The 26,128-nt window shown below is 40.7% G+C and overlaps 1 protein-coding gene across 1 annotated transcript in view; it reads right to left on the reverse strand.

Moving 5' to 3' along the window:
* Positions 1 to 26,128, reverse strand: part of Synj (synaptojanin) — a 427,286-nt gene that overhangs the window by 102,423 nt on the left and 298,735 nt on the right. The window lies entirely within an intron of this gene.

A 26,128-nucleotide genomic window follows, 5' to 3' on the forward strand; every position in this document is an offset into this window, starting at 1 on the left:
ACACGAGGCTGACGTATTTGAGCACCTTCAAATACCATTAGATGAGCCAGGATCGAGCCTGCCGGTGCCAAAACCATTTGACCCCTCAGCCTGGCAATTTTTTGAAATGGATGAATGTGTTATTCATCCAATTGAAAAAATATTTAAGATACACTACACTGTCACTAATGATCACAAAGGAAAGGAGACCAATCCCATACTTCTCACAAGCTTGTCGTGAGGCTACATAAGACCTCGAATGCTCAGTAGAAATGTTTACAACCAAGAAAAGTCAAAATGGACATAGGATTGCTGAGTGAGGCTGAAAGAGGGCATGAATATCAGTGTCCACGAATTTAGTAATTCCATCTGTGAGACTTCTGACGAGTTTCAAATACCATGTTTAACAACAAGTGATGTAGCTGTAAAAAGGAAATGCCAGGTAGTTATACAACCTGCACGCCTCAGCCTGGGATGCCAGAACAATTAACAGATAGGGACCATTGATGGCTTCAACATATGGTGAAGCCAAACCAGCAAAGCTTTCTTAGAAATCGTGGCCACTAATTTTTGACTAGCATCTGTCATGTACCATTTGTCATGAGGTGCTTGCACTTGGATTCCATGGGCACATAAATCATCAAGGATCACTACAGAGAATGCTCGCCACCAATTACAGTGGTTCAGAACACAAAGCTTGTGGAAGAATGGAAGGGCAACACTGCTGACTGATGATTCATGCTACATGTCGTGACATTCCAGTGTACGTGTAAGGGCCTGGCAGGCCGGCCCTGCGGTATAGGGGGCAACACGTCATCCTGTCACCCGGCGGCCCCGGGTTCGATTTCCAGTCGGGTCAGGGGGTTCTTATTTGTAAATGATTAATATCCCTGGCCTGGGGACTGAGAGTGTGCGTCATCCTTAACGTTCCTTTCCTTACATTCAACACTTTAAACTTCCACAATTTCCAAATACATGCAGGTTCATAACATATGGTGCAAAGTAGGGACAAAAGATCTTTCTAGGACGATGCCCCAAATAAATAGCAGTAAAAGAGAGGGCCTGGCAAATGCCAGGTGAGCGTTACTTACTGGAGTGCAATGTTCCCACTGTCAAATTTGGTGCAAGATGCATTAACATGTGGGTATGTTTTTTTGTGATTTGGTCTTGGTCAACTGGTTTTAGTTCCTTGAGCCATGAATGCAAAACCTATCAGTCAATACTGGGCGATTCTAAGCTACCGATCCTGTGGCAACAATTTGAAACTGGCCCTATTCATTTTCAACATGACAATGCACCCATTCATAAAGCAAAGGCCATAACCGAGAGATCTGTCAAAATGAGTGAAATGAAATGGCCAGTCCAAAGTCCTGATCCCAACACAATTAAGCATCTGTGGGGCGAGTTACAGTGCTGCTTGACAGGCAAACCAGAATGTCCCAAAATGGCCACAGAACAGCTCACCATGTTACAGAAGGAATGGAGAAAATTACCTGTAGAAATCTACAGAAACTCAGTGAAAAGTCTCTTCCTATAAGGGTACTGGCTCTGATAGCAGCAAAGGGTGGACCTACGTCATACTGACACTTCAGCAGCTCCAGTTAGGCCAGTATCTACGGGTGTCTATATTCATTAATGGCAGTGCAGTGTAATTGCAACAAATTTGGATGCCGGGCTGAGGGGCTCAGATGGTTGAGGCGCTGGCCATCTGACCCCAACTTGGCAGGTTCGATCCTGGCTCAGTCCGGTGTTATTTGAAGGTTCTGAAATATGTCAGCCTCATGTCAGTAGATTTACGGGCACGTAAAAGAACTCCCGTGGACTAAATTCCGGCACCTCGGCATCTCCGAAACTGAAAAAAGGGTAGTTAGTGGGACGTAAAGCAAATAACATTAATTATTAGAAATTTGGATGGTAGGTTATTTTATTTATATGAACAACATACAGTACTCTACGCAAATTTCATTGACACACATATTTTAACTTTTATACAAACGAGTACTGTAAAACAAAAATTGATACAAAAGATAACCGAGAACATAGAATCTTCGAGATTCCAGAGTACATAGTCGATATACCAGAAGTCTTTCAATTATTTCAGCAAAAGAATAATGTAATAAATGTTCAAGGAAATGTATTTATAGTGCAAACCACATTTACATGCAATCATTTAATATGCAATTTTGATCAAATTTTCAAAAACTGCAAACTGTTTCATGAATGGTAATAAATGCAGAATGCTGTATAAGCAGTAATTATATATATTTCTTTTTTCTTACAGTTTTCTTTATGTCACACAACACATGGCAATGATGGGATAGGAAAGGGCGACAATGGCCTTAATTAAGGTACAGCCCTAGCATTTTCCTGGTGTGTAAATGAGAAACCATGGAAAACCACCTTCAGGGCTGCCGACAGTGGGATTTGAACCAACTATCTCCTGAATGCAAGCTGAGAGCTACATACCCCAAAATGCGCAACCACTTACTTGGTGTAGTAGTAGTAATAATAATAATAATAATAATAATAATAATAATAATAATAATAATAATAATTATAATAATAATAATAATAATAATTGTTCCAGATTTATCCGTGGAATGCAGAGAGGTGAAAGAAGGTGTGGGCTTGAATGGGTCTATCTACGATATCAAAGATTAATTTAAAACTTTAAAATAAAGGTTATATTTCTTTTCAGATCTCAAACATAAAGGAACAAAATGTTAAGTACAAAATAGCAAACAGGAACAGAAACCCAAGGGTTGAAAATTACAAGTTTTGAGCTTCCAGTTCCAATTTACAAGTTTACAACTTGGCAAATGTTGCATTTGGTTAGATCAGGAGAGATATCTCCCAAAACACAGTTCAAGAGCACTTTGCTCCAAAAGTTACAAATATGGCCTTCTAAAGGCCCCACTCAGTATTACACAAATCTCAGAAAAGAGCTTACATGCTCTCCAAATTTTACCAAGGAGGCTGGCTCCCTATGTCTTACAGCCTACTACACAAAACATTACAATTGCTCACCTCTCTTGACACAACTGGCAATTTACAATACCTTTACACAGGGGTATCTACTACCCATACTACTGGGCCTTCGTGAAAAAGAAGAACAGCTTAATGTTACTGGCCAAAACTCAAAATGTATGGAGGCATACACTTGCGCTCCTTGAAAACCAGGTTCTGAAACCTTACTTGGGCTTGTGGCCCGATGATGCACAGGCTAATCCCACACTACTGAGGTGACTCGAAAGAAAAGTTAATTAATGCTATACAGGAAGAAAAAGTGTTACAAAATCGTAGTCACCTCTAGACAAATTGAAGGGAAACTCGAGACGGAAACGCACTCTCTATCCCCGAATTTACAGATTAAGTCTTTATGAAATCTTACATTAGCCAGAAGTAGTATACATTTTTAGGAAACGGAGAAATTAGAACCTTCCCCTCGGGTAAGTTTGCGGAGATAGCTACAGAGATGTAAAACTGGTGGCCATTACCTGGGCTGATGTTCTGCCTGCCGAAGAATGAGGCACCCCGCCACCTGTCTTAGCACACACACTCAATAAGTCGATGATCTATAAGATAAGGTAACTTGGAAAAGACGCAGCTTATATACCCGAGAGGAGGGTTCGAGAAGGCTCTGGACTAAATCCGGACACACCCTATCATTTTTATTGGGTAAACCAGAAACTACAAGAAGCCTGTGATTGGCTGAAACATAATTACAGAAAATTTGTAATTGGCCAGACTCAAAGCTGGCGGGATAAGAAGGAAGTGTTGAAAACCTTGAAGTATCCAAATAAATGAAAGTCAATTTAGTTGAGAAAACCTATAAACAAAAAAACTTCTTCAAATCATTAATTATTCCACCTAGCACTGGAGTGCATGACCTCAGTTTTCTTGTAGAGACATCTATGGAGAAAAGTTCAAATTTCTTGAAAAACAAGGAAATCCAGTCAGTTTAGGAAACTTCAAAATAACATATTACTCAGTTATTCAGTAGTGACATCTTGAAGAATGTCCCAACTTTATGCATTAACTGTTTCAAGATTTGTCTGATAGATAGCGTTCCTTAAGGCGCTTCCTTTAAATGTGCGGGGTTGAGGTGTACCTCCCAGTATTAATAATAATAATAATAATAATAATATGTACAACTACAAATGCAGCCAGTCCCTGCTATGAATGGTGTGAAACTATTGCTCATAGGGTCGGTTGGTGCATGCATTTTAGTGGGTTTGGCAAACTGATATGTAATACCAACTTTTGGCTCAGTGAGGAAAGCAACGGGAAACTACCTCACTCCTCATTTCCCTAGTACGCCTCTTCAGTGATGCCTAGGCCATGACAGCTGATGGCGGAACTGTTGAAGATCCAACCAGCCTTTGGGCTGATGACTGAACACACATACATAACTACAAAGGCATATCTCTTCATTCAACTACATACTATAAAATCCTGTCAAGAGCACTTCAAAGTCCCACTGAACCTATTGCCAATTCACAGTGCGGTGAATATGAAGCTGGTTCCATTACATCCACTCCTGCAGCGAACACATCTTTTCACTACAGAATATCATCAAAATCAGGTCTCTTTAAGAGAAACTACTTGTATCAACAATTGTTGATTTCAAGAAAGCGTATGACTCAGTCAACCAATTCAGTCTTCTAGATATCCTCGAGGAGATGGGTGTGGGCAACAAGACTCATTCCATCATCAAACAAACACCTATTCACATGTGAAATTCATGGGGAAAATCTCTAGATCCTTTGAGATTAAAACTGGTGTTCGTCAAAGTGATGGGCTCTCGCCCATTATTTTCAACTGCGTTTTTCCAAAGGTCATCCGTGAGAAGATAAACCAAACCAAGCCAGCGTTTCGCCCTCATGTGCTAGGTTGGGCTCATCAGCTGGTACCTAGCACACCTACCAAGACACTGGCTAGTGCATACTGTGGAGGCCACTGCGTAGGCTACTTGGAGCCACCGGCAGTGCCAATGCACTATGAGAGACTTGTCTCTTTACCAAAAATTGATGCCTGCTTGGCTATCAGATGATATAGATGTTGATTCCCATAGGGAATTTGAAATATTTGTCCCGAATGAGTAAATGAGAAAGAATCTCCGAAATATCAAGCCACACATATGGAAACAGCTTTCCTCCTCTGCAAACCCACTTAACAGTCCAGACTGATTTCATGACCGGCCAAATACCAGCATTGCACCACAGTAGTATGTCCTGAAGCCTTATATGCTCCTGCCATGGTGACATAAGGTCCAAATGAAAGAGGAAGTTCGTAAGGAAGATCCTCGGCCCACATCAAAATTCTTAGGGCGAATATTGCCGGAGGTCAAATGCAGAGCTGTACTCAAAATTTGAAAAAAGCTCTCTTGTTATGAGAAAGCACTGTCTCATAATTTACGGTCATGTGTCTGAAATGCCTAACACCAGAATATTTCAAAGAGTTCTTGATCTTCTCATGACTTGGAAATGTACCACTCCATGGGCAACTGGGCCTGTCTCTGAGACACTGGTTCAAGAAAGAAGTAAATTCAGGACCTGGGTACACAGGGTAAGGGATCTTCCGGACAGAGTGAAATGACAACCTGGTACAACGTGGTCCGAAGAGTGAAGAACTGCATTCTCCATCAAGGAGGAGTACTGGAAATCCACAAAGGCTGACAGGTGTTAACCTTGGTACTATGAGGCCGAACTGCTATGTTAAGAAAAAAATATATAACAACGTTACTGGTTTAACATCCAATAACTGCTTATATGGTTTATGGAGATGCCAGAATTTTGTCCTGCAGGTGTTCCTTTATGTGCCAGTAAACTGCCAACATGAGGCTGATGTATTTGAGTACCTTCAAATACAACTGGACTGAGCCAAGACTGAATCTGGCATGTTGGACTCAGCTTCCTTACTCACCTTTACCATCTCAGCTACTCAGCTCAGCTGAATGTTTCTGGACTAGTCCGAAATATTTGTTCTAACATCATTCAAATGTTGGGTCTGAGCACCTCAACACTAATCTGGCCTCTCCCCTGGAATAGGCGTCTAATTTCCACCCATTGTATATACTCTAATCTTATACTACATCATTGGTCATAAGCCCTGAACACTCCTATGAGTATAAACTGTGTTTATATAACACTGGGATGAGTGCTCTAGGACTTTAAACAAGGTACCATCTCATTGATATTATTATTATTATTATTATTATTATTATTATTATTATTGTTTTTTTGTTTTTTTCTGTAATTTGCTTTACGTTGCACCGACACAGATAGGTTTCATGGCGATGATGGGATAGGAAAGGGCTAGGACTGGGAAGGAAGCAGCCGTGGCCTTAATTAAGATACAGCCTCAGCATTTGCCTGGTGTGAAAATGGGAAACCACAGAAAACCATCTTCAGGGCTGCCGACAGAGGGGTTCAAACCCCTATCTCCTAGATGCAAACTCACAGCTGTGCGTCCCTAACCGCATGGCCAACTAGCCCAGTCATCTCATTATTCAGGGGCTGCCTGGCTGAGGCAGTAAAGACGTTATCAGTTCACCCGGAAGGACATGGGTTCGATTCCATGCAGGGAAGTTGAAACATTTATGAAACGAGATTTTCATTTCTGGAGGTACACATGGTTCTTCAGGTTCATTCAGCTTACCAGAAAATGATTACCAGGTTAATTCCAGGGGCAAAGCTGCCTGGGTATAGAGCTAACAACTCTACCCCACCAAGTGCCAAGGTTACGGATAGTGGAAGCCTTTACCTTCCACTCCTCCTGTACGTAGATGACTTCATTTATTACCATCTCATTATTTGCCTGGAGTGAATATGGGGAAACTGGACAGCACCTCTGAGCAATGCATCTTTCTAGTCCTACCATGGAGCACCAGCTAACACATCTTGGCTACAAATGTGGAGACTGTTCATTGGACATTATGACACATACATATAGGGGCTTGTTATTAAACCCTCCAGTACTCGCGCGGAGTTTTGACACGCTAGTGCTTGCGCGGGGTAAAATATTACCCCATTCTTTCGTGTATATTTACTGTAACTTAAAAATGAAATTATGCTCTTTTTATGACCCACCTGACTAAGGGCCCTATAAATGAATAAAACAAAATATAACTCCTATCATTGCCATTAATATATATACAACATGCAGAAAATAGATAGCTTGAATAACTCCAAAGCAGAAAATCTCGTTCATAATAACACTTAAGTTCCTGTAGTCTTAAAAACTAGAAATATGAAAATCAATCACACTTCATTACTACGTATTTGAACACTGACGTTTAGTCTCTTTTAGTCACTATCGGTTTTCTTGTTGAGGCAGTCATCACACCCGGTACTGAAATGATCTCGGCACATATAATTTTCACACAGCACACAAGAGTTTCCGCTTTTCCAGACCCGACTTCTAGGACATACAGCACATCGTCCAGATGATCCTGGCGTTTTTCTCTTCAAGGGTGGAGTCAGAGAGATCTGGGAAATTTCTTCCTTACCATTTGAACTCATTTTCAAGGCTTTCAATCTGATACTGCGAGACAAACTCATTTGGTCTGCTCTAACGGTTATCCTAGGTTTCACTAGTTCCATTGCAAAAGAGCTTTCATCAATTAAAAACATTAAACAATGTAATTAGATCCGTAACGTCACGCGTTTTCAGCCTAGATCCAGGAAAGTATCATGAAACTTCGTTGTGAGCACGAGTACAAATGTTTTAGGAGGCACTACGATGCTCCATATAGTCGCACCATCGTCACGTGCATGTATGCAGTCTTGGCAGGGCCTGTTTGAAGCGTCGTCATTTTCACTCCCTGATGCATTGGCACAGTCCTTTTCAGGGAAGTCACTAACATCCTGTTCTCAGAGTAAATCATGCTCTGATGTTTCTGTGTTGCCCTATTCACCGTCGTCATCTGAATCCACTAATTCTTCGTCACATAATTCAGAAAAGAGTTGACAAATTCGTTTCTGGTCCTTGCTAATGTTCCCGGCTATATCACGGCTCATATTTACCATCTATACTAAAGTAGCTAGCCGTTCTCACAATAAACACACACGCAAAATTGAAAATTAACAAAACATGAGTCTGCCAATTTACTTCCGCCAATGCTCGCATGAGGCAATATGTTACCCCAGTCAACTTTGTGTCACTGCCGGAAACGTACTGACGCACAAAGATTTATGATGGACAGCTCAGGAGGCACCACACAGTGTCCTTGAAAGGTACACAACAGCCCAGTGTACAGTACATGACAGAAAAAAAATCGGCGGCCGTTTTCCAAAGGTTGGGGTAATTTATTACCCCGCGCAAGTACTGGAGGGTTAATACAGACCCAATAGTGATGCAAAAAGTATATATGACTGAAAATCTGAATTATGCAATCCTTATTGAGAAATTTGCAGTTACTATGTTCAAATTCTGTCCATTTCTTTTCGTTTTGGAATATATAAAAGTTTGTTAGATGAAGAAGTAAATTCAGTCATTCTCTAATTCTGATACTTTTTGACTCATTCTAGAATATTTCTAATTACTGCTGGAATCCACAAAGGTGGATTTAAATGCCCCATCACCTCTGTGCTACAGGACGAGTTCTAAGTGCGGTATTTAAATTTTGTCAGATTCGTGGAAGACTTTGCTCAAAGCAGCGTATGTTTGGTACTATTTTACAGACTTCAATAATACTTTCAGATAAACATATAAAAAACTCCACTTTTTTATAAAATACTAGCAAGACACCCGTGCTTCGCTGCGGTATTCTACTGAAATTTATATTTGAATGCTTATTGTTTTATATATAATCCGCTGAAATTCACGATCTGACTCGTTTTCTAATAGATTACAGCAAGTTTCCTCCCATTTTTCAATTTTTCCTTCCAGCAATCGATTTCGTACTTCCCGGGCTAGGTCCAGGTATTCCACCCGGTCACTTGGGACCCTAAATCTTTGCCATCTTTTCCTATAAGCATTTTTAATATGGAACAAATCCTTCAGGAGATCAGGCGTGGTGTCCTCTTGGGTGCCTTGGCGGTACTGAACCCGCGGCCGGACTGCATTCCTTGTCATTACCCGTCCAGGACCTGTTTCCAGCGCGGTCCGCACATTTGACGATGTTCCATAACTTTATTATTATTATTATTATTATTATTATTATTATTATTATTATTATTATTATAGATGTTCTGAACCCAACAGCAAGATGCAAGACCGCTACTTGGCAGTAAATTACATCTGCTGCCATTGTCATTGTTGAGAATGTGACCAGCACCATTGTCGCGTGTAGGCAAGTGTGCAGGATTTCTGGCCATACGAATGACATACTTCCGTGCATTATTGACCTTATTATAGAGGCGAAAAATTGGACGGTCAATCTCATTTCTATTGTTTATTTCAAATGTGTTTAAATTTTTATTTATATGCCAGGAGAATGTACTGTAATCTAAGAATGTTCTCCGAAGGAAAAGATGGCTCTTGAAAACAAACCCAGGAAAGATTAAAAATGATTGGTTTATGATCAGAATAAGTACATCAAAAGTCTACAGCCTGTTTCCAGTCATTCAACAGGGTCAGGAATGGAATGAATAAAGCCCCCATCTAGCGGCGACAATAGGAATTGTGCCGGCAGCCAAAACCTGTCGCACTTCTCTGGGCAATGATTAATGGATGACAAATGAAATGAAATTATATTGGACAGTGTTGCTGGAATGATGACAGGGAAAACCAGAGTATCCAGAGAAAAACCTGTCCTGTCTCCATTTTATCCAGCACGAATATCACATGGAGAGACCGGGATTTGAACCACGGAACCCAGCTGTAAGAGGCCGGCGCGCTGCCCCCTGAGCAACGGAGGCTCCTTATAAATACATTATGGACAGTAAAATCAATTGGTCTCACCTCCTTTTACACCCCACCGCCGTTAACTTTATTTACTCCCCCCCCCCCCCCAAAAAAAACTAAAAGAAGGCGTGTTTCGTTATGTTTAAAGGAGATTCCAAACACCAATGTTTACGTCTATTACCTTCAGTTTTGAGATTAAAATAATTCACTTTTTTTCACTTTCACACTCCTTCCCCCCCCAAACCCTAAGTGAATTTTCTGGCAAAAAATACTTGTTTCTTTAATAGTAAAGGATCTTCTAAATACCAATTATCATGGCTGTAACTGCTTCAGTTTTGATTTGTGTCTCCTCATGAAAGGAATTCAACTCCTTTTCACTCCCGCCCCCCAAGATGATTCGCCCCCCCCCCCCCTCTAAAACGGGCTTTTCTTTGTTTTGAAAGGAGATCCAAATACCAATTTTCACGTCTGTAGGCCCTAACAACTTTAGTTTTTATTAGATCTAAGTATTCTCATACAATTAAGTAAATTAATTTTTCAATTCTTTCACATTCCCCCCCCCCCCCCCCATTCATTGGATTTTCCGAGAATACGTGTTTCTTTACTTTTAAACCAGATTCCAAATATCAAATTTCACATCTGTAACATCTTCATTTTTGAGATAACAGTAGCCTAATTAAAAGAATTCAACACCATTTTCAGTCACCCACCCACCCAAGTGGTATTTCCGAAAACTAAAAATATACGTTTTTTTTATTTTTAATAGAGATAAAAATACAATTTTTCACTTCTGTAACATGTTAATTTTTTTGAGATATACTGTATAAATTCTCATTTTAAAATTCCACCCACTTTTTAGTTCTCCTTAAGAGGAGTTTCCAAAAACAAGTCGCCTTTGTTTCTTTACATTTACAGGAGATTCCAAATATCACTTTTTACGTCTGTAACATTCTACGTTTCTCCGATATTCTGTAGATATAGTCTTTCAAAAAATTCACCCTAATATGTCACTCCTGTTTAACTGCCATTAATTGGATTTTCCAAAAGCAAAAATATGTTTCTTTATTTTTAAAGGAGTTTCCAGGTCTGTAATATCTTCAGTTTCTGAGATATAAGTATCCTCATTAAATGCATTCAAGCATTTTTTCACCCCTTTCCACCCCTCCTATTGGAATTTTCTAAAAACAAAAAAATACGTGTTTCTTTATTTTTAATGAAGATTCTAAATACCAATTTTTTACATCTGTAAACTTTCAAAGTTTTGATATATAGATACCCTTTTAAAAATTCACCCCCCTTTTCACCCTCCCATTAATTGGATTTTTCAAAAACAAAAAAATATGTGTTTCTTTATTTTTAAAAGAGATCAAAAGTACCAATTTTCAGGTCTGTAATACCTTCAGTTTCTGATATATAAGTACCGGTATCCTGATTCAAGGCATTCAACCCCTTTTTCACCCTTTTTCACCCGTCCTATTGGGATTTTCTGGGAAAAAAATACATGTTTCCTTATTTTTAAAGAAGATTCTAAATACCAATTTTTACATTTGTAAACTTTTAAAGTTTTGAGATATAGATCCACTCATTTTAAAATTTCACCCCCCTTTTCACCCCCTTAGCGACGGAATATCCAAAAATCCTCTCTTAGCGAGCACCTACATCTTAATATGAATGTATCCCCAAAATTTCATTTCATTATGTCCAGTAGTTTTGGTTTGGCGATGATAAATCAGTCAGTCAGTCAGTCAGTCAGTCAGTCAGTCAGTCAGTCAGGACAAGCTATTTTATATATGATGCTATCTTCCCTCAACAGTTGAGTTTGCAGTTTGGACGCCAAAACACTGTCTCTCTCTGAATTTTCTGCTTGTAGTACATGGCACATTGTTTGTTGGCCTAATCCTTCCCTCAGTTAGTGGAATTCTCTCAGGGAAATGCTTTTCAGTGAGATGAGGCAAATTCTTGTCCGAAGAATGACGTCCAGGCAACTTTCTTTTAAATGAACCTGAATGTTCCACAAAAATGCCTGGATGACATCCACCTTAAATTTCAAATGATCTATTCTAGATTCTGGTGAATCTCTCTGGCAAATGATCATTGCATTTAAGAATTGCAACATTCATTAACTTCCTGAATAATATGATATACCACTTGGTCATCTTTTTTCTCTCCGAAAGGTATCCATGAAGGAGCTGATATTTCAGATCTACTCCACCCATGTGATCATTGTAGCTGGCAATGAAAACAGGCTTTTCTTTTTCTGATCAAGCTTTGTTTGCTTTGTGACATTTTCAGCCTGATGGAATGTAGAAATCATTGTAATGTCTTTCCTATCACACCCCTTCAGGATGGAAACCTGGTCAGAATGCCGAGCTATAAGTTCTCCCTTCTTTAGTTTCTTGGTGATCACATCTTCCAGGATGTCCTTTCTGCCGAGATGAAAATTTCCTACACAGTCAGTTTTCAATAATTTGAACATACGAGCCAAAACAGCTAAATTATAAAAATTTATCCATCCACAATGTGTATCCTTTGTTGAGAAATGACTTTACAAGGGATAAAACAATAGCAGAAGTTTCTGTTGTGTCTGGTGATGTGTTGTTTCAAATATGGTGTCTTACCCTGTGTACATTATAAATGACCAAAGATAGCCTGAACTTAACTCTCATAATTTGTACAATTTTATGTCAAATTTTGCTGCTTTTAGAGGAATATACTGATTAAAAGACAACCTACCCTGTCATAGGATTAGTGACTCATCAACTGCAATGTTCCTTTTCTGGTGGGTACAAAGTTTGGAACTTGTTTTTTGGTAGGATATTGTAACCGGTACTTCAGCGGTTACACATACACAGTTAAAGGGAGGAACGTTCATCGAATTACAAGGTACCTAAACACTATACACACCGTAATCATGTAATGAACTGTGGCGTAGACAGCAGATGTAAATATCGGTGAGGGCAACATAACGATAACAAACGAGAAACGTGGGATGTAACTGGGAACGTACCATGGGCATGGATATGTCTAGGTTGTGGTTTGGAAAAATTAACAGTGATCTTTGATTTTCAAAATATTATTTACAAAATAGACTTTACAAAATAAATACATTACGAACAGTTTCAGTCAATGTGGAAAATACCAATACACCTTTCGTAAGATACAGACACATGTTCTTAGAGACACATAAGTTATATATATTTGACGAGAGCTTCCTACAAGTTCAAAGAGCTAAACAAGTACATCTCAGTACAAATCAAATTCCACAAATACAATATTGAAGGTAAGAGGAAGCAGAAAATACTATTATGTTTTAGAGTGAAATCAAAACTACCTTTTCACATCTGATCAAAGGAGTGGCGATTAGGGCAAACTCCTGTGATACACTGACGGAAACTAAATGGGACTTAGAATCAGACCAAAAGCAACAGTGCTTACCCTCAGGCAACCCATGCTGGTACTGAGGAGACGTTCACAACGTCAAAAACTTTGGCAGGCTCGGCAGGCTAAGACCAAGACGGCTCAGAGACTTAAGACCTCGGACCTCTCACGAAATGCTGCCTAGCCCCTTTTAAAGGGAACCCTGGCTTTGGAGTAGCCAATCAGAACACAGGTGCTTGCCCAGATTGACTAATCACATTTTCTTCGGTCGCAATGTTTAAATACTTTCTCGAATACATACAATCATGAAGCTTCCATTTCCAGAATAGTCAGAACATATTTTCTAGAATACATAACTAACAAAGGCCAACACATCCCGTTAAAAAATTCATGTCACAACTTTCTGGACTGTTCCAGTAAATATAGAAATGAAATCTACTAGGTTACAAATACAATATGTTACCAAAATATTTACAATGGACAGGTTAGGTACCAGAATGAAATAAAATATTGTAACATAACACTCCAGATCATACAGTAAGTACTACTTAAAAGGTTTACAAATAAAATCCACTACAAAGACTTTATACTTCCAATATATTCTACACCTGTGTCATCTTCCTCCCCCCCCCGAAAGTCGAGCCATGCTCAACCATTAACATAATATTACTGGGGGGAAAAGGCGATCACTTCTGGAAACGTTTTGACTTTCCAACAATAAACAAAACAAACTGTCACTACACCAAAGGTCCTTTCAGTAGCCTGGAGTTTACGGTTTACCTATAAATTTCCAAAATAATAAAGGTGTTCATTGACCCACCTATTCAATAAATACCACATAAATGTCCACATGGACAGTCACACTACACTTCAAAATGCCTTTTGAACCTTTTACAATTGCTTTGCCTATTTCTACTCTGTCCACCAAAGGATGTACACTCATTCCTTCAGCTCATTGTTAGTAATCCAGAACCTTCTCGCTTTCTTGTAAGACAGCGTTCAAAGCCTCCTTCTTAGCCAAGTTATGGACTAAGTCTCTTGCACCATTTTTTCACACCAGTCACAGGATTGAGGTTCCTCAGCTAGACCACAGGTTCTCGCTGTGTATGGTGGCTGCTGACACGGCCGTTTGCTGCCAGCCTCCATTCAATTTTAGTCCGAACCAGGTAACTACGTAAGTTGCAGTCCAGTGGTATCTTGCACCAAATAAGCAGATGGGTGAGACACCATTCAGTCAAAATGCCTCCGTTAGGACATTAGTCACAGGATTGTGGTGCCAGATGGTAGCGCCCAAGGCACACAGTGTGCCTCCCAACTTGGCACTGTAGGTTGCCGTCAGAAGGAGCTGGTCACTGCAGCCACTGTAACATAAATCAAACCGCAGCAGACAGAGGAATACTTGAGGCAAAACTTTGCTGCTGGGCTCAAAGATCTTGCATAGAGTCACCCAATGGGTGGCTCAATGTGTATGCAGTAGGGTCTCCCCTCGCACACCAGGGATATTAGGGCACCTAGCCCCGGGTTAAGAACTATCTATAATCCATTCATTTGACAAGATATTTTTTTTTTTTTTTTTTTTTTTTTTTTTGCTAGTTGCTTTACGTCGCACCGACTCAGATAGGTCTTATGGCGACGATGGGGCAGGAAATGGCTAGGAGTGGGAAGGAATCGGCCGTGGCCTTAATTGAGGTACAGCCCCAGCATTTGCCTGGTGTGAAAATGGGAAACCACGGAAAACCATCTTCAGGGCTGCCGATAGTGGGGTTCGAACCTACTATCTCCCGAATACTGGACACTGGCCGCAATTACATTTGACAAGATTACGGTGGGGTGAAAGGAAACTACAGGAGTTTACCCTATGCCTGAAAGTTAGGGGAATAAATTCCAAGCAGTGGCCTAAACTAAAACCTACCTAACTTATAATACTAAATCCATTACACTAGAGGATACCTACACAATATCTTACAACTACTTTACAACAAAACTTATTACCTTACAATAAACTGTTACAAATAGCTTACAACTAGATCTACATGGTCACCAACAATGGTATTTACCCCTACCTACATGGTTAAGGTACCTTCACCTGGGAGAGGTGGACTCTGCTGATCCTTTTCCTTTCGGGATCGCTCACCAATAATGTCACCGGGGGAAGGAACTTTAAGATGGTGCAAGGACCTTGAAATCTGGGGGCCAATTTATTGATAACATGGTCCGCAGCACTACTGACGGGGTGTGTTTTAACACACACCTGGTCACCCACGGACAGATTGTGCGGCCTTTGCCCGTGGTTGTAATTACGCTGCACCTTAGCGTAATAAACATGCAAGTTCTTTTGTGCACGGTGCCAATTAGCTCGGATCTTTTCTGGACTGGCATCGTCGGGCAGAAGATCATTAATTGACCACAGATTAGATAGTGGAGAATTTGGAGTAAAAGCCAACATTAACGAAGCAGGGGTTTGCTTGTGGCTTTCATGGATGGCAGTGTTAGATGCAAACGACAACCAATTTAGTGATGAATCCCACTTGGAGTGGTCAGTGAGTGATAAGCGATGAGCGCAGATCGCAGATTACGATTCACTCTCTCAGCATAATTTGACTTTGGGTAATACGGGGTACTGGTTACATGAGCAATGGATAGATCAAAACAGAAACTGCGGAACTGGACAGAAGTAAAGGCTCTTGCATTATCGCTTACCAAAAGTTGACAGGGTCCAAATGAAGCAAATATCTGTTTCAAGCACGAGATGGTGCTGTTGGCGTTAGCCATACGAGTGGGGAACAGCCACGTAAATCGCAAAAAGGCGTCAACACACACAAGTATGAAACAATGACCATTCCGAGATCTCGGGAAGGGACCGATGTAGTCTACGAACAATCTCTCCATTGGGCGAGAAGCTTGCTTGGAAGACAAGAGACCTAGATTAGTATTCGGGGCAGGCTTACTGATGTTACAAGTCTTACAGGATTTGACAAAGGGTACAGATCTCACTATCCATGGATTTCAAAATGAAATGCTTACGAATTTTCTCTTGTTTTGAAAACGCCCAGATGACTGCCCACTGGGGATTCATGAAATTATTTGAAGAGAACTGGCACAAGGTTATTTGGGACTACAATTTTGGGGTCTTTGCGAGCACGAGCCGGGCAACACAAGACACCATTCTTAAGGATGCAAGGCTTAACATGCTCACCGGATTTCATCCTGTTGATAATAGCTTTTAACTCAGTGTCGTTGTCCTGATGTTTGGTTATATCCTTGAAAAGGAAGGGAGAGTCAGTGAGAACTACATTGACAAAGGCTGATACTTGTTCAGGACAGGGGTCTGCAGGCTCCAATTGAGGCTCAGAGCTGCCTTGATAGAACATCCTACTGAGGCCATCAGCCACAACGTTTTCCGTGCCACGAATGTAGCGAGCTTCGAATTGAAAGTCTGAAATGCGCACTGCCCAACGCGCAAGACGACCGGTCCTTCACGGCTTGGCCAGTACCCAACTCAACGCCTGATTATCAGTTTCCAGATCGAAAGGAAGATTTTCCAGGTACAGTCTGAAGTGTTCTAAAGAGAAGACAACAGCTAAAGCTTCCAACTCATAAATGGAATAATTTCGTTCAGCAGGATTCAGGGCACGAGAAGCATAAGAAATAAGATGACGCCCTCCTTGAAATTCCTGAAGAAGAACACAGATATGCCTGAGGAAGGGGTGTCAATCTGAAGGAAGAAGCATTTAGAAAAGTCTGGCATAGCCAGTACAGGAGCGTTACATAAGGCGGATTTCAAGTCCATGAAGGCTTCGCGTTGGGCATCACCCCACACAAATTTGGCATCCTTTCTTCTCAAGGCATTTAATGGGGCTGCCCGTTCAGCAAAATTGGGAATGAATTTTCGAAAAAAAAAATTAACCTTGCCAATGAATCTGGCTACAGCTTTGACGTCCTTTGGATTGGGAAAATTCTGGATGGCGGCAGTACGAGACTGATCGATTGAGACACCCCTCCCCGACACAATAAGGCCTAAGAAGGACATCTGGGGTTGTGCGAAAGAAATCTTGGTGACCTTGAGGGTTAGCCCTGCTTTAAACAGTCTTTGAAGGACTTCGTTGAGATGGACAAGGTGTTCCTCGAAGGTTACACTAAAGTTTACCAAATCGTCAAGGTAATTATACACGAACTTGAACTTAATGTCAGATAAAACATAATCCAGTAACCAAGTAAGGACAGCGGCTCCAGTCGCCAGGCCAAATGGGACATGCTCAAATTCATATGGGTTGCAATCGGTCGCAAAGGCTGCGAGATGCTTGGATTCTTCAGCAAGAGGTATCTGGTAATAGGCCTGATTTAAATCGAAGGTGGTAAATATTTTTGCATTAGCAAACCAAGAAAAACAAGAGTGCAAATCAGGAAAGGGGACAGATTGGAGAACCACCTTACGGTTCAACATCCGATAGTCAACTACAGGACGATAACCACCTTGCAGTTTAGGGACCAGAAACATGGGAGAAGAATAGGCTGACTTAGAAGGGCGTATCACTTCGTGAGCGAGCATTTGGTCAATAATAGCCTTAAGGGCTTTCATGTTGGGAGGTGATGGCCGATACGGAGGAGGACAAACAGGTACGTTATCTGTGACTTCAACTTTGTACTCTAAGACATTGGTGACACCTAACTTGTCAGTAAAGACATCAGGAAATGAATCACAGAGTTTCCTAAGTTGGTTGGCCTGCTCCTCGGGTAAATGATTAAAATCAAAAGCTTTGGGTTTGTCAGAATCTTCAGGAATAGCATTAACGTGACAAGGCCGAATAGGGGAGCAATCACACAGCTCAAAGGTTCTCGCACAAAATTTAAAATGAAATTTGTTGAACAGCAGGTCCAAAATCATGCCTGTTTTAACAATAAAAATGGCACCCAATATGAACTGACAGGATAAATCTCTTGTCACTAGTACTGGCATTTTCCATGTGGAATCACGGACTCTAATCTTGACCTCTAGTGATCCTACAATGTTTAATGAGTTGGAATTAGCAGTATAGCACGTTAAAGACATGGGTTCTAAGGTAAGTAATTTGCAAACAGTTTTCATAGAAATGTACCAGGTCTCACTCATCAAGTTGACACTACTCCCAGAGTCTAGTAACACACAGATGGGTTCCTTATTTACCTCTATGCATAAATACAGTAATTTACAAGAAGTATGGCAGAAATCCTACAAGATTGCAAGAAAGGAGCACCAGAGTCAGACTGGGAGCAATTATTATCCTCAGAATTAAGTAAATCATCCAAGGTACACTCATAATTGACAAAACAAGAAGCCATGCTTTGGGGTTTACCATCAGAACTGGTGGCTAGTCATCTAGAACCACTATTGCCCGGGGGTCCAGAGCCTGAAGTGTTACGTGGGCACTGCCTAGAGAAATGCCTCATTGACCCACAGTTACGGCAAGAAGTATTGGTGGAAGAGCCTCTGCCCGTAGCAGGGTTTGTATTGCCTAAGGCCCCAGCCTTGGGACAATCCCGCTTAAGATGAGCCGTGGAGCCACAACTGAAGCATGAATGAGGATTACGCGAGTTGGAAGCAGGTGAAGGGATGGTTTTAGAATCCTGAGGATAGGGCATGCTTATAGGAGGTCGGGCTAATGCAAGGCGCAACTGGTCGGCATATCGAACGCCTTCTGCAGAAACTGTAACGACTTCCAACTGGGCGAATGTTGCTGGTCGGTGTGCAAGAGCCAGATATGATCTGTAGTTGGGGACGAGACCTTCAATAATGTTGGCAACCATCTGGGCCTCTGAATAGTGGAGCCGGAAAATCCTAGCCTGGAGCTTAATATCTTCAACATATTCAGATAATGACTTGTTGAGATGTTGTACTCTGAAATAGTGCTTCTGCACTAATGCAGACAAGGCACGAGCAGGAATGAAAAATTCAAGCACATGTGCATGAAATTGATCTACAAACCATCTTTCGGCAATGGCCCTGACGATATGCTCAGAAAGAGCTCCAGATACATGCGGGTATAGAATTTGAAATACGTGGTCGTTACCGAGATTAAACACTATTGCCTAATCCTTGAACTCAGTTAGGAACCGAAGGAAGGAAATAACCTCATCAACGGAGTTAGCAGAAAATTTGGAGACTCCCTTAAACACAGCAGTCAATGGGTGAGGCAGGTTTGAAAAAAATCTGGGGAAAACGGGTGTAGGGGTGCCTGGGAAGGCTTAGAGTGTTGCAGAGTTGTTACTGAGGCATCGTACCTTTGATTCGGGTGCCCTTGTGAATAGGACGGAGTGGTTAGGTTAGGACTAGCATTAGCCTGCAACGTCACGGGCGCAGACAATCTCATTTGTGAAAGGTTTTCACTAATCTGAGAGACCATCGGGGCATTAACCACCTGAGCAGGGGTTATGCAACCTAAAGGAGTACTTGATACCGGTGGCGCTAAAACAGCGGGATGGTTTTGCATCATTGCATCAGAACCGGGCTGAGAAAGAACAGAGGGCAGACACTGAACCACAACAGAATTACCAGTTACCACAGGAAAATTGGTACAGGTACCGACATGCAAAGAAGATAGATAATTTGAATGACTTACAGGTGTTCTAATTCCAGACAACAAACCACAAGATACCAGTCGAGCATTAGTCACCTCAGACTCCTGAATAACACCAGCACTAGATGTCAGAATGCAGACTTGAGCCGCAACAGATGCAGCACCAGAGTTAACAATTTCACACATTTCAGATGGGATAGACATTTGAACATCAGAATCTGTGTTATTCAATTTATTCCCTTCAAGTAAACCACTGATTCTGTCAAAAATTTTCGAAAACTGTACTAGGAAGGCTTGACATTCCTGCCGCCCAACCTTCGAACAACTCGAGATAACAAATCACTAATTCTGTCCAGATAGTGTAGTAACTGCGCCTTAACCCGCGCTAATTGGCCATGGGAGGGTTCAGAAGCACAAAAGGACACAAGAATGGCATTAAATTCAGCTAACCTATCTTCAACCAGGCCAAAGACTCACGCGACCCGTCCGCAGTTAACTCGGGTATGGTTATCGGCAAATTAAGCGACCGTTTCAGCAGGCTAGAGTCATCTCTGATGTTGCCGGTGGATTTCATTTTTCGGATTTTCAATTCATAAATGAGTTCTGACTTTCTCGAATGGAAAGGATTAGGAACAACACAAGCCATCCTGACTGGTAGAAACAAAATGCAAAGCAATATAAGATTTTCGAACTTAACGCAGAGTTAGGTTAAGCACGATCACCGTTCACTTTTCTTTCTTCCACAACCACGCTCTGCTACCAATATGTAACCGGTACTTCAGCGGTTACACATATACAGTTAAAGGGAGGAACGTAAATCAAATTACAAGGTACCTAAACACTATACACACCGTAATCATGTAATGAACTGTGGCGTAGACAGCAGATGTAAATATCAGTGAGGGCAACTTGACGATAACAAACGAGGAACGTGGGATGTAACTGGGAACCTACCAGGGGCATGGATATGTCTAGGTTGTGGTTTGGAAAAATTAACAGTGATCTTTGATTTTCAAAATATTATTTACAAAATAGACTTTACAAAATAAATAAATTACGAACAGTTTCAGTCAATGTGGAAAATACCGATACACCTCTCGTAAGATACAGACACATGTTCTTAGAGACACATAAGTTATATATTCTTTGACGAGAGCTTCCTACAAGTTCAAAGAGCTAAGCAAGTACATCTCAGTACAAATCAAATTCCACAAATACAATATTGAAGGTAAGAGGAAGCAGAAAATACTATTACGTTTTAGAGTGAAATAAAAACTACCTTTTCACATCTGATCAAAAGAGTGGCGATTAGGGCAAACTCCTGTGATACACCAACGAAAACTAAATGGGACTTAAATCGGATCGAAAGCAACAGCGCTTACCTTAGGCAACCCATGCTGGTACTGAGGAGACGTTCACGATGTCAAAAACTTCGGCAGGCTCGGCAGGCCAAGACCAAGACGGCTTAGAGACTTAAGACCTCGGACCTCTCACGAAATGCTGCCTAGCCCCTTTTAAAGGGAACCCTGGCTTTGGAGTAGCCAATCAGAACACAGGTGCTTGCCCAGATTGACCAATCACAACATTTTCTTTGATCGCGATGTTTAAATACTTTCTCAAATACATACGATAGCGAATCTTCCATTTCCAGAATAGTCAGAACATACCTTCTAGAATACATAACTAACAAAGGCCAACACATCGCGTTAAAAAATTCGCGTCACAACTTTCTGGACAGTTCCAGTAAATATAGAAATGAAATCTACTAGTTACAAATATAATATGTTACCAAAATATTTACAATGGACAGATTAGGTACCAGAATGGAATAAAATATTGTAGCACAACACTTCAGATCATACAGTAGGTACTACTTAAAAGGTTTACAAATAAAATCCACTACAAACACTTTATACTTCCAATATATTCTACACCTGTGTCAGATATATTCAGGAAAACTTTGAAAGGTTTTATAGTCTATTTATATGTATCAACTGCCGCATTTTCATTGAAATGCATAAAATTATAAACCGATTCAAATATATCCATTGAAATAATGGAATAAAAAATACTGGCTTTGACAAAATATAATTTTTAGAAAAACAGCTTTGTAACAAAGGCTATTGTGTTACACCCATAAACATAAAAGGAGCAATTAATATGTATATCTCATCCTTAGTGATTGGTTTCCAAACTTGCAATCTGGAACACAGTAGTAAGAATAAGCCCCTAGCCCAGATTCTTTGCTCAGTATATATATTTGTTTCATGAACTATTAGTTCTACTAACACTCATCTGTAAGCTTAAAAACCTTCACACCAAATTCCTCAACTGCTTCTTTCCAAGGTTTTGGGATTTCTATAAACTGTTCTATTTGTCCCACGTAATTAGACACGTTCTCCCATCGAAATGTACTAGCCGTGACAAGCACATTGCTATTCATCATACTATCACTTGTATCCGATACCAAACCTAGAACTTTGCGTACAGCGATGCCATCCACATCACTTAAATCACCATCTGAATCTAATAAACATTTGCCAGAACCACTGAACTGTTCTACAACATCCTCTATTTCCCCACAACAGTAACATGCACTTGCTCGTAGAAGCTATGTCCACTCACGACAGAGGGAATTGCAAGACAGTGGATGATAAGGGAAAAGATCAGTAAAAAAAACATGTAAAGAGAACTCTGAATAGAGAGAACTTTATTATGCTGACAGTCTGTTTCTTCCCCAAGTGAAAAATCAGGTATAATGATGATAGTGTGCACAGTAGTTGCCAGACAGCAGACAAATGCAGTGGTTGCTCCTGGTGGCAAAAAGAAGCATTCCTTGGAACATCAATTGAATTTCAGTGAACAATACACAATCTAAATAGGGACCAACATATATCATTCGAAAGCTCAAACCTTCCGCTTTAAGAAGAATTTTTCTTTTTCTTTTTTAAGCAGCTTTGATCGTTAATGCTACCTTGCAGTACAATACACGCGTGTGCCATACAAGCACTGCTCATCACCCTACGCTGACAGGTTAATAGGTCAACATTGCAACCTTACTAACAACTACTCCAGTATACCTTTTTTTATTCACAATTGAGTTCCAGCTAGACTATGTCTTAACACGTTGTCGGCTACCTGATGCACATGTGCGTCATGTTGTTCCTGCGTTATGTGTTGTTGATGCACGTCATTATATATGATCCAGTTTGATTCTCCTGTCTGATCAGCACAGTGATTGGGCTTTGTTCCTCTGTAAAGGCGGTCAGATTGAGTTTGGGTTACCTGTTTGGGTAAATGGTTTGTGACCTCCTGCTTTCAAAGATGGTGTAATAATGGATGAAAGTGGCAATGACAATTCTAGTAGTTCTTCAAATTCCAACATAAAATGTAAATGCAAAAGGCAAATAAATGAAACCATAAAAACGGGAAAAGAACTGACTCCATTAATTATTGTCCTCAGTTCTCTGAAATTCCTGTTCTTTACTTAGAGCCTTGCTTTAGGATTTACCACTAGGGTTACATGACGAGAATGACCAAATGAATATACCCTACTGCATCAAAAACAGTTACTGAGCGATATTCTTGGTGTGAATGATTATTTAATAATAATGTAACATTATTTGTTACAATGCAATGTATATATGCTGTACTAATAACATACACATCGATCACGCACATGTGTATCCACCGGCACCTCTGATAGCATATTGTTCTCCATGCATATGCGTCATCTATGATTTTTCATGTGCAAATGTAAAAGCTTCACTTGTACCACTGCTACCTTTAAACTATGGAGGTCGAGTCATAAGTCATGGCAACTATTTTTTTTCTCGCGACTAGGAGACAACACGAAAATCTAAGATATGCATTTGGAAAAGTACGGTATGTACTTCTGTATAGTGCCGCTAGATGGTGTATGTAAACAACAGTGTGGGTCTAAGCATGCCCCTAGTTCAGTGTGTGAGTGAACCCATCACAAAATGGAAGTCAACAAGCAGGAGCAACGATCGTATATTAAAATGCCAGTTCTCCGCAGCAGAAATGCACGCCAATGCCATGCAGAGCTGTGGGAAGCATTAGGTGTGTGACTATGATCTAATCCCCAACGTCAAGAAGCCATTACGTGGACAATGGTTTGCTAACAAAGAGGACATCATAACAGCATTTAGGAGAGAGGTGTCACACGTTAGCAATACACAAGCAGCGAATGGTATTCAGCGCCTGCCCCACTGCTGGCAACGCACAGTGGAAACCTTGAGTGATTATTTCTAAGGTCTGTAACCAGTGGAGACCTGTCCTTTGTACGTAGTCTTGTGTATTTGCTGTCTATACCATAATAAAATAATGTTTACCAATGGCCTGTGTTCTGTCACTTTCCTACGAGAATCTCCTGAAGTCAGAATTTGTCTTCAGGCACTATACATAAGTAAATGCCCTATATTTCCAAATGCACATCTTAGATTTTCCGTGTTGTCTCCTGTTCGCAAGAAAAAAAAAATAGTTGCCATGTCTTACGACTCAACCCTCGTAATAGAAGAAAAAGGAAACATATCAGCTTCTGGAGCAATTTATAGGTTTAATTAGGAAGCAATGAACATGTTAATTGCTTTTACGATGGCTGATCAACAAACACCGAGACTGATTCTTTTCACAGATGTTTACTAGGCCTACTCCATTTCAATGTTTACATGATCTTTTTCAAAGTAGTCCCCTCCTACTTCAATGCACTTTTTATAGCGTCTCTGCCAGTCCTTGAACACATGCTGCAGAAAATTCTTTACCAGGTCCTTGGGAATCGCCTCACTTTCCTTGAACACTACTTCAGAGTTTTCAAATCGAATGCCCCTAAGCTTTGCCTTTAGTGATGGGAATAAAATATCACAGGGTGCAAGATCAGGGCTATAACGTGGATGCAGTACACAGGTAATGTTGAATCGAGCCAGAAACTGCACGACTTGATTTGCGACGTGGAACCGCCCATTGTCATAATGAAGTCACTACCCAGTCCGAGAAAGCTCTGGTCGTTTCTTTGCAATGTGCTTCCTCAGTGTAGCCAATACTGATGTGTAGTATGCTGCTGTAACAGTAGTGTGAGGGGGAACTGCATGCTGGTAAATCATTCCATTACAGTCAAAAAATGTGATCATCACTTTCCCTGCAGATGGAACAACTTCTGACTTTTTTGGTGTTGGAGAACCTGGCGATTTCCACACTGTGCTGGCTTGTTTTCCTTCAGAATGAATGATGCAGCCATGACTCATTACCAGTGATAATAGATTTTAAAAAAACGCATCCCCTCCATCAGCAAAGAGATGCAACACCTCACGGCTTGTCTCCATTCGCGCAGCCTTTTGTTTGGGAGTCAACAGACTCAGGTATAAACTCAGGTCATATGGAGATGATCGTGCATAATAGTAAAGACACTGCCATATGAAATTCTCAACACTTCACTGAGGTTACATAATGTTATCCGCCGATCCTCATGGACAATCACAGCAGCTGTGTTGATGTTGACTTCAGTCACAGCAGAAGCCGAAACACCAGGCCCACCTTGCTTAACACAGACAAGTCGGCCTTCTTTGAAGTCATTGAACCACCAACACACTGTTGCACGAGGTACTGCATCTTCACCGTATGCTTGCCACAGCTTTTCGTAAGTTTCCATGGCTGTATGGTTTAAACAAAAATAGAATTTGATTGCGCTGTACTGCTCCTCTCGCGTCACCTCAATTGTCTGGTATGAGAAATGCACGTAGTGTCTACACAATAGAGCGTTAGTACCAACCTACCGATACGAGAGTGCTGCCGCCTACGGACATTATGCATAAAAACCTGCTTTTTTCAAATATTTATGTTACAGATAGGAAACTATCACGGAAGCTACAGGAAAAAATCCGTCTTTGTTGATCAGCCTTCGTAAGTACATGACAATTTTCACACGCAAGTAAGTTTGCAATTTGAAGAAACTGTTGACATCATTATCATAGTCAGGTTTATGTAGAAACTGAGCTACTTAGACTTGCTTTCCATCCAAGAAATCTCGCATACATTGGCTAAGATTTAAACTGCAACCAGGTGATGTCACTTGGCAGCCATGCTACATTATAATTGTCGCAACTTGCCCTTACAAGGACTAATGACATACATAGACATTACCTAGCCTGTCATTTCTACAGGGTTGGACATAAATAACCAGCCAGTCTCCTCTCACTTGATTTGAAACCAAACCTTCTCCAAAACTAATGCAATAAAATAAGTAACTGAAGAGTCAAAACTAATCTTTATAATAAATGCTGGAAATACCCTCCAGCAGCATCCAAACACTACTGCGCATGTCTTGATAGATTTATACATGCATCTATTCC

The sequence above is a fragment of the Anabrus simplex genome, chromosome 2 (assembly GCF_040414725.1).
Source record: "Anabrus simplex isolate iqAnaSimp1 chromosome 2, ASM4041472v1, whole genome shotgun sequence".
Taxonomy (NCBI): domain Eukaryota; kingdom Metazoa; phylum Arthropoda; class Insecta; order Orthoptera; family Tettigoniidae; genus Anabrus; species Anabrus simplex.